Raw genomic sequence first — 19,279 nt, forward strand, 5'->3', positions numbered from 1 at the left:
ATATGCCAGGATTACCTGGGTTCTTCTGCCATCAAATATGATTTGCCAACCTATTATGTGCTGAAAAATAGCATTAAACCCACAAAAACAAAAACAAATGAAATGGATATATACGACAGTTGGGTCAGTCAACTAATCTTAGTTTCATTATGTGCACATTGGCTGGATGTTGTAATAAGAGACTTAGCTAGAAGTGGAGACTTCTCAGCTTTGACTGATTAATTACATCCCTATCTGCACTGACAATACAATTTTGGAAATTAAAAAGACAAATTGAAAGATCTGCTGTGGTTGATGACACAGTTTTATCAGTATTTTTTATTGATCCAGTTGTGACTTCAAAATGGATATATACGATAGCAGTGTCAGCTATCAGCTATTCTTAAAGTTACATCACTTGCACATTGTCTGTATGTTTTAACAAGAGTCTTAGAAATGGAGACTTCCAGGCTGACTGATCGATTTTGACCCATCTGCACAATGTAATTTGGGAAATTTGTGGGTAAAAAAAACATTGAAAGATCTGCTGAGGTTGACAACACAGTTTTATCAGCCTTTGTTAATTTGGTCAAGTCTGGTAAAAGTTTAGGCTGCCCTGGGAGAAGTTAATATAGACCAGGTAGTCTGCTGTCTGTTGCTACATAGACTGCTAGTTTTAAAGACTATAGAATGAATGTAGGTTTTCAATCCAATAAAATGGATACCCCCAGGGTAGCTCAGCTGAATCTGGACCTTACATTTAGAGGATTGCATGGTGGTAAGTTTATATATTTGTTGCATTACAGAGTGGCTACTTTCTCTGAGAAATTTATGGAAATGTATATGTATATATATCTATAGGTGCTTGTGACCAAAGTACAATATTGTATAGCAGCTAAGGAACATATATAATTAGCACTGTTAATTATATTTTAGTGTCTCACATTTTGACTTTTGTGTCCCTGATGTGTTAGTGTTTTGTATATCTCATATGTTAGACTTTTGTGTCTCCAATGTGTTAGACATTTGTCTCATGTATTAGTCTTTATCTCTCATGTGTTAGATGTTTATGTCTCCCACATGTTAGACTTTTGTGTCTCATGTATTAGACTTTTGTCTCTTGTGTTAGACTTTTGTGTCTCATGTGTGTTAAATTGGTTTGGTCTCACTAGAGCGAATCCATTTGAGCGCCGCTCAGTGAGGTGCTGAAGAAAAAAAAATTCTCATTAGGGCTAATCACATTAGGGCGCGAAAAATCTCACTAGAGCGCATTCCCAATAAGGCGCGGAGAAAAATTAAGTTAACAAGATTGAATTGCCATCACATTTGATGTTATATATATATATATTATAATATGTACAAAAATGGCGGTCTCGTCACTATTAGAAAATAATTACTAGACAAACCAGAGAACCATCAGTACACATAATTTTATACAACTATTATACCTTACACCGGTTTATTCTTTTTTGTATGCAAATAAACAAGTAGATACAAAATGTAATGCAAATTAAAATATATAAAGTGGTCATTCCTAGCACAAACACGATATTACATGAATAAAACAATATAGATACATATATAACAACAACACAATACTGTAATAGATTGATCCTTGGTCAAGATCACTATAATTTAGAGACCATGTTATAGAAACCAGTCGCAAGACCTAGTGTCTGAAGAAGGAAGTATATGTCATAAAGAAATATAACGGGAAGGAAAACAAAGAAACCAGCTCCAGGGACAGTATGAGTACGACACATCGTAAAATAATAAAATGCAAAGACCAATTATCAACCCCCCCGAACGAAAATAATAAATACTTTGTTTCTTCAAAATTCTTTTGATTAGTTCGCACTCTAGTGATACTAGTTCTTCGCGCTCTAATGGGATGCGCCCTAATAAGATTAGCTCTAGTAGGACAATTTGCGCTCTAGTGGGATAAGCTGTAATGGTTTGCGCTCTAATGAGACGTTACCATTAAATTTGTGTGTCTCTCTTGTCTTTTTTGTTTCTCAAAGGTTAGACTTTTCTGTTTGTCATGTGTTAGACTTTTGTCTCTTCCATGTATTAGACTTCTGATGTAATAACATTTGTAGTTTGAAGTATGTGTTTATTAAAGACAGTGCATTGCCAACTTTGTTCATTATTAACATAAGATAAGAATTCTTTATTTCATACTACATAGTCCATACATCTAAATTGAAATATAGATATAAATTAAAAACATTGTAAACATAAAAGAACATATATATCATATGTACAAAATAATACAGATACATCTACAACAAATAACTGCGCCATGCATTGTTAAGAATGAAATTAAGTGGCACATTTAAAGAGTAATTTGTTCCATCTACTAACAATATGAGAATTTAAATGAATGTCATAGTTCCAAAGAGATTTCAATATACAGTTCTTACTATTAGATATTCTTGTCATCATTGAGAAAACATACTTTCTCATTACTTCATCAGAACTGAATACATTATAATTTACAAACATGTTGGAGGCACGTTAAAAAAGAGTGTAATTTTCTTATTATACAGGAGTGATTTGATGAAGAAACTAGAATTTGGTTTTTATAAAACATGTATACCCATGCTTTATTTTTTTACCTGTTTTCATTGCAGTTTTTGAGAAAATAGCTTGAATCTACCAATCATATATCATAGAAATGTGGAAAATAAAATGGTCACAGCAAATGTTACTGACAAAAGAGTGAAAAACATGTGCCTGGCAGAAAGAATGTATTTCTGAGCAGATGTGACCATGCACAGAGCTTATTATCAGTGCTAGCATCTTTCAGGCATTCATTTTTCTTTTGGTACATCTGTTTTTGTTTTCTGGAGCCTTCATGGTGCAGCATGGAAACGTCACTTCTACTCATTAAATTTCAGAGTCAGTCACTATTTTAATAGAATAACCAAATTCTTCTAAAAATTTCATAAATTTCTAATAGTGTACTGGTTTGGCCAAGAAATCATAAACTTAGGTACTAATGAAATGACATGGATTTCTGAAGCCTTGGTTACCAAAATATTTGTTTTATGTTGGATATTACAAAAATATATTGGAACAAACACCTTTGTGACAAGGCTAGGATGTCTCACAAGGTGCATGCTCCCACCAATTATTATTTGATTGCTATACTCTCACCATTTGTACAGTATTATTTGATTGCTATACTCTCACCAGTTGTACAGTAGTATTTGATTGCTATACTCTCACCAGTTGTACAGTAGTATTTGATTGCTATACTCTCACCAGTTGTACAGTAGTATTTGATTGCTATACTCTCACCAGATGTACAGTATTATTTGACTGCTATACTCCCACTATTTGCACAGTATTATTTTAGTAATATTGTTTGATTGCTATACTCCCATCAGTTGTACAGTATTATTTTTTGACTGTTCTACTCCCACTGGTTGTACTAAATGACCCTTACAATCTAGAATCATGACAAGTCAAGTAGCACACATTATATATATATATATATATATATATATATATATATATATATATATATATATAACATAATTGCAAAATCAGAAAAATCCTAGACACATTGAGAACCATGCCTTTGAATGGAATGATTAAAAAGTTAAAAGGCAGACAATGCAAAAAGATTTCATTCCCCACAAATTAGGCAATTCATTCAATAAAAGAAATCTACAGGTGTAAAGTTGACAGAATTTTTGGGATTGGATGATTTTACTCCTAAACTCATCCTTGTCCTCTATAATGGCAGACATAGTTTTAAAAATCCACAAATAAAATTTTAAAAGAAAAGCCCTACTCTTAGAAGTAAAAGAAAATTAAATTGGATAAAAATTTAATTACATAAAAGTTAGGAGGATGGAAGTGCAGTCTTTAACAGTTTAGTTTATTGTGCACTTTTTTCTTCTTTCTTTTTTCTATTCCTGGAGTATGCTGTGTGAAAAGTGTGAAAACACAATACACTGGCAGGGGTAATAGAGATCATTAATAATTATGCAAAAATCTACATGGGTTATGATGGGGAAAAGAATACAGAACTCTGTATAGTTATAATGGAGGAAAGAAATATTTATATTGTTTACACTAATGACCACCCCAACAGCACTTGGCCTGTAAGACCAATTAAGAGGGATCAATGAGTCACTGTGGATGTACAGGAAATGTAATTGCTCACATGCAGTCAGCCAGTGCAAAATTTTATATCCGTGAATTTAATATCTTCCTTAGGTCATTTAGGTACAATAAATGTGTAATACTTCCTTTGTTCTTTAACTTCTGTTGTATCTTGATCATTTTAAAACTTGTTAAAGCTAACGAAAGTTTTATTTATGATCAAATTTATACATGTATATAACATATTAAGAATGCTAGAATAGTGTTGGAAAGCAACACAGGATGACCAGTTTGAAAATTTTTACCAGGAATATTACTAGCAATCACATTTGATGAGCAAGATAAGCAGAGTAAGTTTATCATCACTGTTATTTCTAAAATTTATAACATTTGTTGTAAAAAAATGTACATGCTCAAACTTTCATTAGGGGAACCACAGTAGCTCAGTTAGTAGACTGTTGGACTTAGTAATCTAAGTCGTTGGTTGGATGGTTGTTGTAGGGTTTAATGCCATTTTTCAGCACACGATAGGCTATACATGGTGGCCAGTATTAATAGTGGAGGAAGAACCCTGGAAAACCCTGGAAAGAACCACTGACCCATGAGAAGCTACTGGTAAGCTTTCTCACATACACACATTGGCTGAATCCGAGACTCGAACCCACGCAGACAGGTGAGATGGCAGTGATCCGTAACGGAGAGCGTTTTAGACCACTCGGCCACTTGGGGCCCCAGTAATCTAAGTAGTGTGTGTGTGTGTGTGTGTGTGTGTGTGTTTGTGGAGATGTAGGGTGGGGTCGTTGGGTGGATACCCCCTGTTTGATACCTACTCTGGCCAGCTCCTTGTCTCAGTGTATACATTGGAAAGGCACTTATCTCCCATTTCCTTGGCATAATATGGCCCATCATGTTCTGAATGTAGAATTGAACACCAACCAAACAACCAACCAACCAGAAAGCTCTGATTAACAAGACTGAGGGGGAGACTGAAGTATACTTTCTTAATAATCGTTAGTTGTCAGTGAGCCAATGATTGTTTTAAAGAAAGATTAATTGTTCTATATGACACCTAACCATTAATAGCATGTATTCTTTTTTTAAATTTAATTTTGTAGATAGGAGTGGTACATATTTATTTGCATTTTCTATGCTTATAGATTGACTATAGGTCAGAGTTGCCAATCCATCAATTGAAAAAGGTTTCAGTGATTGATCTTTAATCAATCAGTGCTTAACAAGGTCAAGACGTTTTTGTTTTATACAAAAGAGTTTGTTTTGTGTTGTTAGAGCTGTGTGAATAGGATTGATTGATTCATTTAAACTTGATATACTGAGATTGGTTGTTTTATACTGTTTTGTTCTGTTCCTTGAATTGTATTTGTTTCTTCGAAGCATAGAGATACGTGTATAGATGATTTGTGCTAAACTTTGTAAGAATGTATGTAAGGCTTACATGTATGGCATAAAATGTCTTTTTATTTGTCTGTCTGTGCCTTTCCACTCACTAATAATAACATTTGAACATTTTATATTTCCTTGGCACTCGTGTGAAGTAGCACAGCTGAAACCTTGATCCCATATGTAAGACACAATACTGGGGATATCATTGGATATTTGGGGATAACATTGTGCCATTCCCCTTATCAAGGGTTACTCAATTTCTCAATTGCCTGTCAAAAGATAAGACAGGTTCTTGCCATTAGACCCATGTTTGCTCCACTGTCAAAGATAATTTATAAGCCAGTCATGTCACTGATCTCAAGGCTTTACACTAGGGTCTAATTCATTAAAGGGTTAGAACAAAAACTAATAAGTATATCTGATAAGTCATGTCCTATTGAACTTTTGATTTACCAATCCAAATGCATCTGTCATATTAGGGATATGCAAATACACCATTCATATATATATATATATATATATATATATATATATATATATATATATATATATATATATATATATATATAACTGCTAATGATAAATGTTCCTAATACAAATTGCACTGGACTGAAAATTCTTAAGGTGACCAGAACATAAACCTTTATGGATGAATTAGCTTGGTTTTGATCAGGTTATTAGTGGGTTGGTTCATGCTGCATATTTTCTACTTAGTTGGATTTTGAGTTGTTTATCTTCATTGAAAATAAAGTATATTTACTGTTGTTTGTGTCTTTTTGACCGAAAGTACTGATATACTATTTTGGCTTGAAAAGGGTTGGAGTGGGACTGAGGTGCACAGGGGGGAGGGAATGTTGAACCCACCACACACCTACCTGAACCCCTTTAGATCAACCACACTTTTAAAGTTTACTTGACGTTACTGAACCATCATTTAACTACGATGGCATTTACCGGTATATGATGAAATTTGTTAAATGGTTCTTTTCTTAATTAAGACAGCCTCATAGTTTGTGGATTTCTTCAGTTATTCAGTTATTTAGCAGAGCATATTTACACAGCATTCTTTTCACCGACCTTTATCACGGTGATGCATTTGTGCAATGGTGAATCCACAGACTTAAAGTTCATCAGTTTAGCAAAAACATTCTTTTTATTTATTGATATAGATGTCAGTTTCAATTTCCCTTCTACTTCCTGGGATTGTATCCAAGTCTTTTACATCAACATCAAGAAGATGCTTATAAATTCGTCAATCATGTCAATACTCAGCTTCAGCATTGTTTTGGTAAATTTAGGTGCAAAAATCAACACTGCACTTGGCACTGGAAGTGCCTGTAAAATGTCCTTCAATTGAATGACATTCATGTACTGTCCTTTCACAGGAACTAGTTTTGTCAGTAATTTAATTAGCTGCAGACAGTCCTCTATAATTGTTTTGCAAAATGTCCTTGAAAACCAGGTGGCCCCAGGTTGCCATGTGATCTAACGCTATTGCCTTTGCCAATCACTGCCATCTGACCTCTGTCTGTGGGTTTGAACCTCTGGCTTAGCCAGTGTAGGTATGTTGGTAAGCTTGGTAGTAGCTTCCCATGGGGGTTGGGTGGGTTTCTTACTGGAATTTCGTTGGCCCCGAATGGCCAAGTGGTCTAAAGCGCTGTCCGTTACAGATCACTGCCATCTCACCGCTGTCTGCATGGGTTCGAGTCTCGGATTCAGCCAATTTGGGTATGTGAGAAAGCTTGCCAGTAGCTTCTTGTGGGTCGGTGGTTCTTTCCGGGGGTTTTCCCGGGTTCTTCCTCCACCATTAATACTGGCCGCCATGTAAAATGGTCTTAAACCCTACAACAACAATAACAACTACTGGAATTTTCTCTGGTTCTTCCTCCACCAGTTATACTGACTGCCATGTTTTTAGCCTATCTTGTGCTGAGAAAACCATTAAAACCAAAACAACAACAACATTGAAAATCTCCCACTTATTACTATGTTGGCATGGATGACTCATTGTCATCATTCTCTCTTGGCTGACTGCAGTAATGAGCAATGGAAGTGTGCATGTGATCATTACAAAACTGGCACGTCACTAACAAATGAAAACACTGGCTATGGTTTAGTTTTTATCATGCTTATGTTTTAACATAACGCTCTCTCAAACAGGGAGACAGATCCGTTTTATTTCCTCATCTAGGAGCCTACAAATTAAAATAACTGAACAAAAAATCAAATCCTTTATAATAAAGTAAAAAATATTTACTGCACTGTTGTTAACTAAAGGAATAGGTTGCCTTTCTATACTCCCATTTCATTAGCTATTAGCATCATAGGCCTTCAAGCAGGTAAGCTGTAACTAGCTTAATTGGTGACATCATTATTGATTACCTGAGAAAGGAACAGTGTGTATGTAATGATGTTCCCTCTTTAAGTAAACGGGTGGTTAATTAGATTAGGTTATGGTTATCTAGAGGATGACCTCCCTCGATTTTATTGCTCAGTGTGAGTGGATAGATAGAACAGCAACAGAGAACTGAGCATGACTATTGAAAAGAAATAATACAACATGAGCCCCCTAAGACAAGAGAATTTTTAATCAATGACATAAACTATAATAGTGTCAACTTCGGTTTAAACAAATTTACATTACAGAATTTCAGTAGCAGTCATGATAACGAGAGTGGTAAAATGAGCACTGTTGTCCATGCTTGATTTGCATCACTGAGTGTTGCTTCCTATCTTTGTCTCTGTGTATCCCACATCTTCCCACCATCATGTGTATACATTTGATCTTTCTTGATCCTTCTATCCTAACAGCTTCATCTCTTAGCCAGACTTCCGTCTTTCGGACTGTCCCTGAGACTGTTCCAGAGAGCTGTTTTCCTAAATGACAAGATTACCACTCAGTCTCTATTTGTATCACCTTCTGTATGTATATAAAGTTCTCTCACTTTCGATACTCAGAAAGCATAAACTAGCTATCCAAACACTGCATAAATTCTGACATAAGGTGACTTTAATGATTAATGGTCCTTACAAATTTAAACTGTATTTTGAGTAAGTTACAATCGTTACCTCTAGTTACAAACAACCCCTGTAATATACATCTAAGTCTGACCTAATTCGATAGTTCATCACCCTTGCTTCACAGCAGCTGACCATAAATTAACATGTGAGCGTTGCATATAAACAGACATTCCCTATCTCTCTGCATATGCTACCACATGACACCTTAGGCATCCAACGTAGTCAGTTCCACTCTTTAAGATACATGCTATTGATTACTGTTGCATAAGACTCACTAACTTCTAGCTCACAGCAATCCCTAACCTAGAAGATTCTTTAAGCATTACAAAAAAAATCAAATACAAATATGCAATTATCATTAACTGACAATAATCAGTATCGTCCTAACAGACGAAGGAAATTAATTCATATAACCCTATGAAATCCTACAGATCTGAAAATTTGTATCGCATGCAATCATTCAATTCTATCAGTGAAATAGTAACTATTAAATTAAGAAGTAAATTGCATAAACAACTCTAGCATATCAACAGATTTCCATGAAATCAGACGAACAATGCATATAATGGATCCTTATAATGCATATCAAACATGTTTTCATAAAACAAAACAAACAAATATAGAAAATTGCATGAAAAATTAAAATTGCATACCTTAATGCCTATAAGACAGCCACCGGGTCCCCTTACCTGTCTCAACGAGAAAAGATCTACTCTTTAATTTTTCCCCAGAGTTTGACGAGCCTTGCTTCTCTTGCAGGAAAATCTCTGACAGGAAATTCGCCCAAAGTCATTACTTTAAATTCAACATTTTTTCCAGGGTGTACACCTAAGTTAAACTGACCAATCGTAATCAGCTGTTCCTAAAAAAAATTCTTTCCCAATATAATTATTTCTTCAGTCAGATTTTGACAGCTTAGAAACTGAGAAATACAACACATAACAGGTTCCTTTTGTTAAATGACTATTCAACATGGCGTTCCCATTAAATGGGTATGGTCGGTATCTTAATGTTTACAGCTTTATGATGCCTGAGTCAATTCTAAATTAGCCATAGATGCTGGCCTCGTGGATCTCCCTCTCCCACAAAATTTAACAAACTGACATGGGGAAAGGCCGAAGTAACCCTTCACATAAAACCTTGCTGACTTTATTGTAATACAGTGTACAATGTATTTGATTTTAATGTTCAATACTTACTCAAAATTCAACACATTACAGTGTATATATTTATATGTATATAGTCAAATGTGGAATGAGTTCCTATGATATGCCACAAGGTCATGATAATGAATAGCTGACACATGCACTGCAACACATGACCCAGTGATCAAAGAGCATTTTCTGACCTCTGACCTAATTGATCCATCCTTGGAGTAGAGGCAACCATTCACTACTCATCAGTACTGCATATACAATTTGAAGTACTTTATGTTGTCACTTGACTCCTATGACTAAGTGTAAAATGTTTGGTACCTGCTATCTATAATTGCTTATGAGTCTAACTGCAAACTACACAGACCCAGATCTGCCATGGCATAATGTGTGGGCAGATCAGGGTCTGTGCAGTTTTTTTAAGAGTAATCAGTAGAAATAACAACACAGACCCTGATTGCAGGCACATTATGTTATGCAAAATCAGGATCTTTGTTGTTTGCGGTTTTTGACTCGACTTACATGGTACTGAAAATCTTGAGAAAATGGTTGGCAAATATTTAAATTATGACTGTTTGATTTTCGATATCATACTTAGTACCAGCTACGTGACAGACAAAAATGGTGCTGCTCAAACATCCAGTATGGCCACTACAGTGACCATCTTTAAAATCTTATTGCCACTTTTCCAGAATAGATCGTCATAATAACATGGGATTTTCACTAAAGGCTTGTGATGTTTGGTTGGTCCTGAATGAAAATTGTTCTGATCAGATGTGCAATATGGCCACCAAAATAGCCATCTTGAAAATGTTGGTATTGCTACTCCTCATGACCAGAAAGGCATATTGACAAAGAATATTCATCAGAAGACTTTTTATGATGTCTAGTTGGTCCTTAATAAAAACTGAGCCTATTTGATGTCCATGTCTGCCACCACATTGGCCAACATAAAAAAATTTCATTACTCTTAAATGGTTGATCATATCAGCATAGGGTTTTGATGAAAAGACCTTATAATGTTTAGTTGATCTTAAATGAAAATGGTGTAGACATGATGTACATTAGGTGGCTGCCATGGCAGCCATCCAGAACATCTTGTTAAAGCTACTTCTGTTACATGGGAAGTCATATTAGGATTGGATTTTGACCAGAAGACTCTTTATTATGACTGATTGGTCATAAATGAAAATGGTGATACTCTGGCAATTTAATATGACTGCCACAATGCCTCTCTTGAAATTCTCGCTGATCCTCCTGAATGAGGTTGCTGTTGATCCTCCTGAATGAGGTTTTTTTATTGTGTCTGGCTGATCCTAAATGAAAACAGCTGATCCTACTACCAAGGTACCAGTCAACTTGAAAATCTTGTTCTTGATCCTCCCAAATGAGGTTTTTTATTGTGTCTGGCTGATCTTAAATGAAAACAACTGATCCTCCTGAATGAGGTTTTTTACTGTGTCTGGCTGATCCTGAATGAGGTTCTTTATTGTGTCTGGCTGATCCTAAATGAAAACAGCTGATACTGCTACCATGGTACCAGCCAATTTGAAAATCTTATTCTTGCTACTCCTGCTGATTTGTAGCATGATGTCCCACCTAGTCACATACTAACACCAGGCCAACCAGTCCTAAAACTAAACTGTTAATGCTTAGTATCGAGCAAGGTAGCTCTTAGTACCATTTTTATAAGTATGACTCGGCCTAGGTTCGAATACATGACGTCCCATATCGGAGGTAGAGTCTCAAACAACTTAGGCCACCAGAGAGGTCATCTGGTCTGATATTTGGCCATGTACCATTTATGTAATTCATCTCTGAGTTTGCTCTGTTTATTCTAAAGTATCTTTTATTCATTTCTTAGTACAGCAATGTGATGTTTGCACATTATGAATCAGACAACATTAGTGCAGGACTTATTTATCAGGGGAGTTCACCCCTGTAGGATTAAAACAACTTCGAGACACTGCTGCCCAGTGCCACAAATTTACATTATTTGCACCTTATGGTTTTTGAATGTGGTTTAATGGTATACAGTTAAGGTAAACAGAAGAAAGGAATGATGTGAAAGTATTAAAGCCAATATAAAAAGAACCTGTTTTGGACATTTTTGAGTCTCTTTGAATCTGTGTTTTTGATGCAGCAGCTGGCATCATTCATGATGCCATTTGGAAAACAATTTTAGTAGATGCTGTTGAGTCTGCTTATCAGTTGGATATTATTCATGTGCTGTTTATTTATATGGGATTTGTGATGTAAATCTAACTACATGTGATTGTCGATTCACACCAATTTGATTTAACTGCTTTCATTCTAATGCCATTTATAATGAGGGGCCCCGAGTGGTCTAAAGCGCTTTCCGTTACTAATCACTGCCATCTTACCTCTGTCTGCGCCGGTTCGAGTCTCAGATTCAGCCAGTGTTGGTATGTGAGAAAGCTTACAGTAGCTTCTCGTGGGTCGGTGGTTCTTTCCGAGGTTTTCCTGGGTTCTTCCTCCACCATTAATACTGGCGGCCATGTATAGCCTATCGTGTGCTGAAAAATGGCGTTAAACCCCACAACAACAACAACAACAACAACAACCATTTATAATGAAGAAGTAACACTGAATTTGCCCCATTGTTTTTTTAAGTCAACTGCGGCACCATGTGATGTGACTGGCATGCATGTATGTAATTTGTTTGAAAATAAATAGATAAATAAAATAAATAAATTAATTAATTAATTAATTAATTTATTCTGTGTGAAAGTTACTTTGAATTATGCCATTTTCTTTTCATGCCATAACCTCATCTGTATAAGGAAAATGATACCTGCAAGGATAATGAAAACGTTACTACTTATAGTTACAGATCTGTGAAATTTAAATGCTGCAAAAAACCAGGCAATTTACTGCTGTGAATAAAGATAAGTTTATACAATTGCTCACATCTTATGAGGCACTACTCTCGAGAGGCTGCCTTTTATATGGCCAGATTGTCCAAAACCACAACAGTTGCTGTTGTTGTTGTTGTTGTTGTTGAAGGGTTTAATGCCATTTTTCAGCACAAGATAGGCTATACATGGCAGCCAGTATAAATGGTGGAGGAAGAACCCAGGAAAACCCTGGAATGAACCACCGACCCATGAGAAGCTACTGGCAAGTTTTCTTACATATCCATATTAACTGAGCATGAGACTTGAACCCATGCAGACAGAGGTGAGATGGCAGTGATCCGTAATGGGTGAGCACTTTAGACGACTCAGCTACCACAACAGTATATTTTCACTATTTTGTCATGCTCACGAGAAGTCACCCATTTTTAAGGCCACCTTTTTACCATAGAAAGGGTGTCCTTTTCAGAAGGGGACTTCAGTACATGTATAGCATTTAGAATAATCTACTTTTACAAGAACATCACTCTGAAGTTTCTTAATCCATTTCTTTAGAATGCCTAATGAGCAACTTGGCTCAGTTAAGAATACCATATATACTCAAAAACAATTATGCTGTTTCTAACATATATATACTAACATACATTTATGCTAATTTCCAACAATATCTTGAACCATCTGTTCTTGATCTTCTAATGGGGGTTAAACTTTCTACCTAAATGTTTTGATTGGCAAATGACACATTTGATTCATGAAGTATTTGACCCAAAACCCTTGAGTAACTTAAATGGTATTTAGGTCTTCCATTAGAGTTCTAACTGCACAAAATGTGTTCTGTATGTAATTTAGCAGTAAGTAAATATTTAAGCTGGATTTATTTCAAAATAACTTTTACCAGCGAGATATTTATGCTCTTAAATGCTTAAATTTTTGTGTTGTAGACCATTGATGAATAGTTTTCAAGTATTTTGTGTGTAATTTCTTGATGTTGATTGAATGTACTGATTTTAATTAAATATTATTTTGGCATTGTAGAAGATGTTGTTATTCTTGTTGGGTTTAATGCCATATTTCAGCACACGATAGGCTATGCATGGCGGCCAGTATTAATGGTGGAGGAAGAACCCGGGAAAACCCCAGGAAGAACCACCGACCCACGAGAAGCTAATGGTGAGCTTTCTCACATACCCACATTAGCCAAATCCTAGACTTGAACCAATGCAGTCAGAGGTGAGATGGCAGTGATCCGTAATGGAGAGCGCTTTAGACGACTTGGCCACTCGGGGCCCCCGACATTGTAGATGAAGTTTAGCAGTCAATATCAGTATTGCATAGAATGTTACATGCTACAAATTGTTGGTGCAGAGAGAGAGAGATAGATTAGGGCATGTTTATGTTCTAAACCGTTATTGACAATCTGGGGGCCCCAAAGCAAAGTTAAGAAAAAGGGTCATGCAGTTTCATTGTAAGTGTAATTGGTGTTTCTTAAAAAAGTTATTTCTGTTGTGTTCTCTTGCAGGGTATCTAGACTATTTCACCAAGTTTGTGGATTTATGTTAAATAGGCAATTTGTTTTCTTGTTTTAAAATGTATGGAGATTTCTTGACACTTGTTAACTTTTTCATCACTACTCCTGTCAACAAATACAAAAAGTCGCACATATTGGAAGAAATTGCCATAAATAATCACTGATAAGTTGAATCTAGTTCATAATGCAGATTATAGTATAGTAGTTTGTTAGGCATAATCAGTAGAACATACTACATGGACCATAACTGGCAGATCAGGGTCTGTGGTGTTCATGGTTGGACTCTACTTATATGTGAGTACATATGGTACAAAACTGAACTGACAATATTATTTTTGTTTTATAGTTTGATGTTCGTAAAAATGATAAGATCAGAAGTCAGATGCCTTATTTAATAGGTTATAAATGTGGTATATACTTTTAGTACTGATATTTTGGCGGAACCTGATATTTGGTTCAGATGACCACTCCAGTGGCCTAAGTGGTTAGAGCATCCACTTTGAATGCAGGAGGTAGTGGGTTTGAACCCCAGCCAAGTCATACCAAAGACTTATAAAAAATGGTACTTGCAGCTGCCTTGATTGGTGCTCAGCATTCAGCATTAAGAGGTTAGTGTTAGGACTGGTCGGCCTGGTGTCAGGATAATGTGACTGGGTGGGACATAATGCTACATGTCTGTGGCATGGTGCCCCAGTGCTAGACATCACTATAAACTGCCACATTGCAGACATTGTAGCGATATGACTGAAAAATTGTTCAAGCTTCGTTAAAAATCCAAATCATGCACACATGGATCAGATGAATAACACTAAAATGGTGAGATGGGTCTTTTTATCTGAGTGGTATCATCTATTTAGTTGTTGTAATAATTGACTTCAGTTGGAAAAAAACACCCTCAAAACATGTACTTGAATATGATAGTTATAATGGTGAGAACATGAACCAGCCCATTTAGCCCACAGGCATAATCAGATGTAGTAATTTAAATACAAAGGCCTATTTCATAATTACACATTATTTCAGGAACAATTTCACTAACCTGCATGTAATGGAGAAATTTCAGGCGGTTTTAAGGGACTGGGCATTTGGAAGAATATTGGTAACTTATTAATGGAGTGGAAGTTGGGTGAATATCTGGTAGCTTATTATTGGAGTGGAGTTTGGGAGAATGTTGGATACTAAATTAGCGGAAGTTGGGTGAATATCTGGTAGCTTATTGTTGGAGTGTAAGTTGGGAGAATGTTGGATACTAAATTAGTGGAAGTTGGGTGAATATCTGGTAGCTTATTGTTGGAGTGTAAGTTGGGAGAATGTTGGATACTAAATTAGCAGAAGTTGGGTGAATATCTGGTAGCTTATTGTTGGAGTGTAAGTTGGGAGAATGTTGGGTACTAAATTAGTGGAAGTTGGGTGAATATCTGGTAGCTTATTGTTGGAGTGTAAGTTGGGAGAATGTTGGATACTAAATTAGTGGAAGTTGGGTGAATATCTGGTAGCTTATTGTTGGAGTGTAAGTTGGGAGAATGTTGGGTACTAAATTAGTGGAAGTTGGGTGAATATCTGGTAGCTTATTGTTGGAGTGTAAGTTGGGAGAATGTTGGATACTAAATTAGTGGAAGTTGGGTGAATATCTGGTAGCTTATTGTTGGAGTGTAAGTTGGGAGAATGTTGGATACTAAATTAGCGGAAGTTGGGAGAATATCTGGTAGCTTATTGTTGGAGTGGAGTTTGGGAGAATGTTGGGTACTTGGTCAGTGGAATTTGGGAGAATATTGGGTATTTATTAATGGAGTGGAGTTCGAGAGAATATTGGGTACTTATGAATGGAGTGGAATTTAGGAGAATATTGGATACTTATTAAGTCATTAACCCCTGGAGGTTTTTGTCATTTTCGCCTGAAATGTGAGTAGGATACACATTTTGCTGGCTATTTCTGTACCTTTTCAAAAAGATGGGCATTTGGAATAAAGAGTGGTCTTGATACGAAAATGATGGATCCGTTAAGCAAAAAAAATAAAATAACTCCAACTTCTACCCTTCTGCTCATGTGCGAGCAAAATAATAGCCAATGAAAAATGATGTTTCTAACTAAGCATTAGGTTAATGGAAAATCTCTTGAAAGTTGATGTATTAGGATGTATTCAGAAATAGCCAGCAAAATGTGTATCCTACTCACATTTCAGGCGAAAATGACAAACTGTGTGCAGTTCAGACCAGTCTGCCTTACATCTGAGGCCAAAAAGTCTAAAATCTGGAGACAAAATAGGATTCCAACCATGGGCGAATTTTGGGGGGAAAAATATTTGGTCCAAAAAATGAGGTTTTTCCCTCTGCATTTTGTAGTGCAACTAGAATGTCCAGATTATTTGGTATCATTGTCGAGCTACATCTCTCTACTTTTCTATAATACCACCCACTTTAGTGTATCATGCATGACCATGACGCTACAGAGCTCAGCAGTAGGCTACTACCTCCCAACACATAAATGTGGTACCAGGGGTTAATGAGTTAATGGAGTGGAAGTTGGGAGAATATCTGGTAGCTTATTATTGGAGTGGAGTTTGGGAGAATATTGGGTACTTAATTAGAGGAATTTGGGAGAATATTGGGTACTTAATTAGAGGAGTTTGGGAGAATATTGGGTACTTAATTAGAGGAATTTGGGAGATTTTTTTTATTGGTATTTATTAATGGATTGGAATTTGGGAGAATATTGGGTTCAATGCCTTTGGGGGAACTGAATTTAGATACATGTACAGACTTATTCCAACTGTTTAACTAAAGTATTTATTGGGCTGCCTTAAGAAACAAATTTCTAGGTCACAGATTTCACTATTTGGGTTGCATGTGTCAATCATCTTTGCCATATCACAGATTCCATTGGACTGTTGGCCAGTGTGATCCCTAGATAGGTATGAATCATTGAATAATTAAGTGACCAGATAACATCTTGACTGACCACATAGGTCAAACAGGGAGAATTTGCTATCTCACATGTACTAATTCATCTTTATCATGTATCAATCATGTTTTTTTCATTTACATTTTATCACTCTTTTAAAATTTTTAGTAATAAAACATTATCACAAATTTTGCATGTCACTGTGACACCCCTACATTTATCTTTTTGTAATCCAGTTGCAGAATAATTTTGAAATATATTTTTTTAAATTCACAGTTTGAAAAAATATTTGTAAATGCTTTGTTTGGTTTAGTGCTTTACAGTTCAGCAACACAAGCAGGTTATTTAGTGCCAAGATAAAATTGCTTTGCCCAAGGACATACCGTCATGGTAGCTGACTCAGGTTGAGCTAATTATTGGATTTCAACCTGCATCCTTTTCGTAGCAAGTCCAGCACACTAACCACTGAGCTGCCATGGCTCTGTTAATATGTTGTACAAAAGAGGTGTTCAGAGGCACTTGCCTTTACAGATCACTTGCATGTTGCCACTGACCATAGTTTTAGCTTGACCAACATGGTTTTCTGAAGAATAAAATGCCAGTAGCTTCCTGTGGGTTATTGGTTTTTCCCTGATTTTTCTTCAGCCAAGTATGCTGGTGCCTTATATAGACTATGATGAAAAATGATGTTAACCCCACAAAACCAAAACCAAAAGAAACTCAGGGGCAAACCATTTGCAGATACCTTCATGGGCAGCAAAGGGATTGCAGAAAGTTATTTAGTAAAGTTTTATTTACCAAGTAAATCATGGAAAATAATGTATTGCTGGATGGTGAGAAATTAATTGACACTAAGAAGGCATTTCGGTGACAAAGCTAAAGAGTCTAGTAGAATTCAGGTGTGGACACTACATTATAATGTAGGTTTAGTCATGCTTGCTCTGGTGAATGTGAAATAGTCCTTTCTGGCAATCATTTCTTAAGCTATGTTTATGACCAGACCTTGGATGTATTGCAGAGTCAGTCATTTTTAATTTCGTTCATGACATTATGAAATGCTGTGTCACTGTGTATAGTCTATTTCAGTTAAAAGTGTACATCTTTGCTTCAATAAGTTTTACTGATCTGTTATATAGACCATATCAGATCCTAGCCTGACTACTACTTTGTTCTGTAAGAATTTTACACTGTTTGGTGTTTGCTTTCCCCAAGAATGGGGAAACCAATCCCCCCCCCCACCTTTTCTGGCCTTATAGCAAGGTTGATGTTTTATTGATTGGGTTTCTGGATTTTGTTTCCTTTTGTGCATTCCAGATTCACATGCTGACAATAGATTTTTGAGTATTCATCTGCAAGAAAATGTTGAATAGATTTTTCAGGCCACATTACAACAACAAAAGACTATTTATGATATCTTGTTGGTACTACATAAAATTGATTACAATCTGAAATTCTGTTATAATGGCTGCCATATTATTGCTAATCCTTCCATATGGCAAGTCTTCTAGATATGTGGTTTTCAGGTTTGTGAATAAGACTTCCTATGATGTTTAGTTGGTCTTAGTTGAAAATGCTTCCACTTAGAAATTGAATATGGCCACTACAGCAGCCATTTTAATTTTTTTTATAGCCACCCTTCCAGAATGGATTGTCAAATCAGCATGGCATTTTCACTAAAGGACATTTTGTGATGTCTAGTTGATTCTAAATGAAAAAGGTGTTACGGTGATATTCCATTTGATAGTTACAGCAGCCATCTTGAAAAATTCTTTTGCTACTCCTTCATGATGGAAAATCATATCAACAAAGGTTTTTCATCAGATGTCTTAGAATGTCTAGTTTGTACAAAGTGAAATTGGTACCAGTCTGACATCCAATGTGGCTACCATGGCAGCCATCTTGAACATATTGTTATTGCTGCTCCTTTATTTGGAATGTCATATCAACATGGGTTTTTCAGCAGAAGAGTAATTTTGAGTTGGTTCTGAATGGAAATAGTACCATTCTGACCTTAAATATGGCTGCCACAACGAAAACCTTGAATAGATGGTCTCATATCAAAAGGGGTTTCACCAAATATTTTCTAATGGTGTCAGGTTTTTCTCATATGAAAGTGGTGTCAATCTTACATCAAGTATGACTGCCACAGTGGCTAATTTAAAAATCAATTTTTCTGAAGAATAACAGATGGTTTCAACACTCAGTAGCTAAAGGAGAAATAACCGTGTCTTGAATTCCTGCAAAGTCCTTTGGGGCACAAGTAAGATATCATTCCATTTAAGTGATGCATGTTACAATTTTT

General features: G+C 35.9%; 1 protein-coding gene and 1 long non-coding RNA gene across 3 annotated transcripts in view; one reads left to right on the forward strand and one right to left on the reverse strand.

Moving 5' to 3' along the window:
* LOC149776339 (uncharacterized) overlaps window positions 1–5,069 on the reverse strand; it is a 13,997-nt gene extending 8,928 nt beyond the window's left edge. Inside the window, exon 1 of the long non-coding RNA XR_016416300.1 lies at window positions 4,926–5,069. This is a non-coding gene — a long non-coding RNA (uncharacterized LOC149776339). The remainder of the gene's footprint in view (window positions 1–4,925) is intronic.
* Window positions 1–19,279, forward strand: part of LOC149776338 (transmembrane protein 198-like) — a 102,441-nt gene that overhangs the window by 49,095 nt on the left and 34,067 nt on the right. The window contains exon 1 of one of the 2 annotated variants that reach the window (XM_089942851.1): window positions 4,231–4,445. The exons of the other annotated variant lie outside the window; for it this stretch is intronic. The gene's annotated coding sequence lies outside the window, so the exon portion shown is untranslated. Of the gene's footprint in view, window positions 1–4,230; window positions 4,446–19,279 lie in introns of those variants that run through there. 2 annotated transcript variants of the gene reach the window in all.

This window comes from Sinohyriopsis cumingii, chromosome 18 (assembly GCF_028554795.1).
Source record: "Sinohyriopsis cumingii isolate HCF-2022 chromosome 18, ASM2855479v2, whole genome shotgun sequence".
NCBI classification, from domain to species: Eukaryota; Metazoa; Mollusca; class Bivalvia; order Unionida; family Unionidae; genus Sinohyriopsis; species Sinohyriopsis cumingii.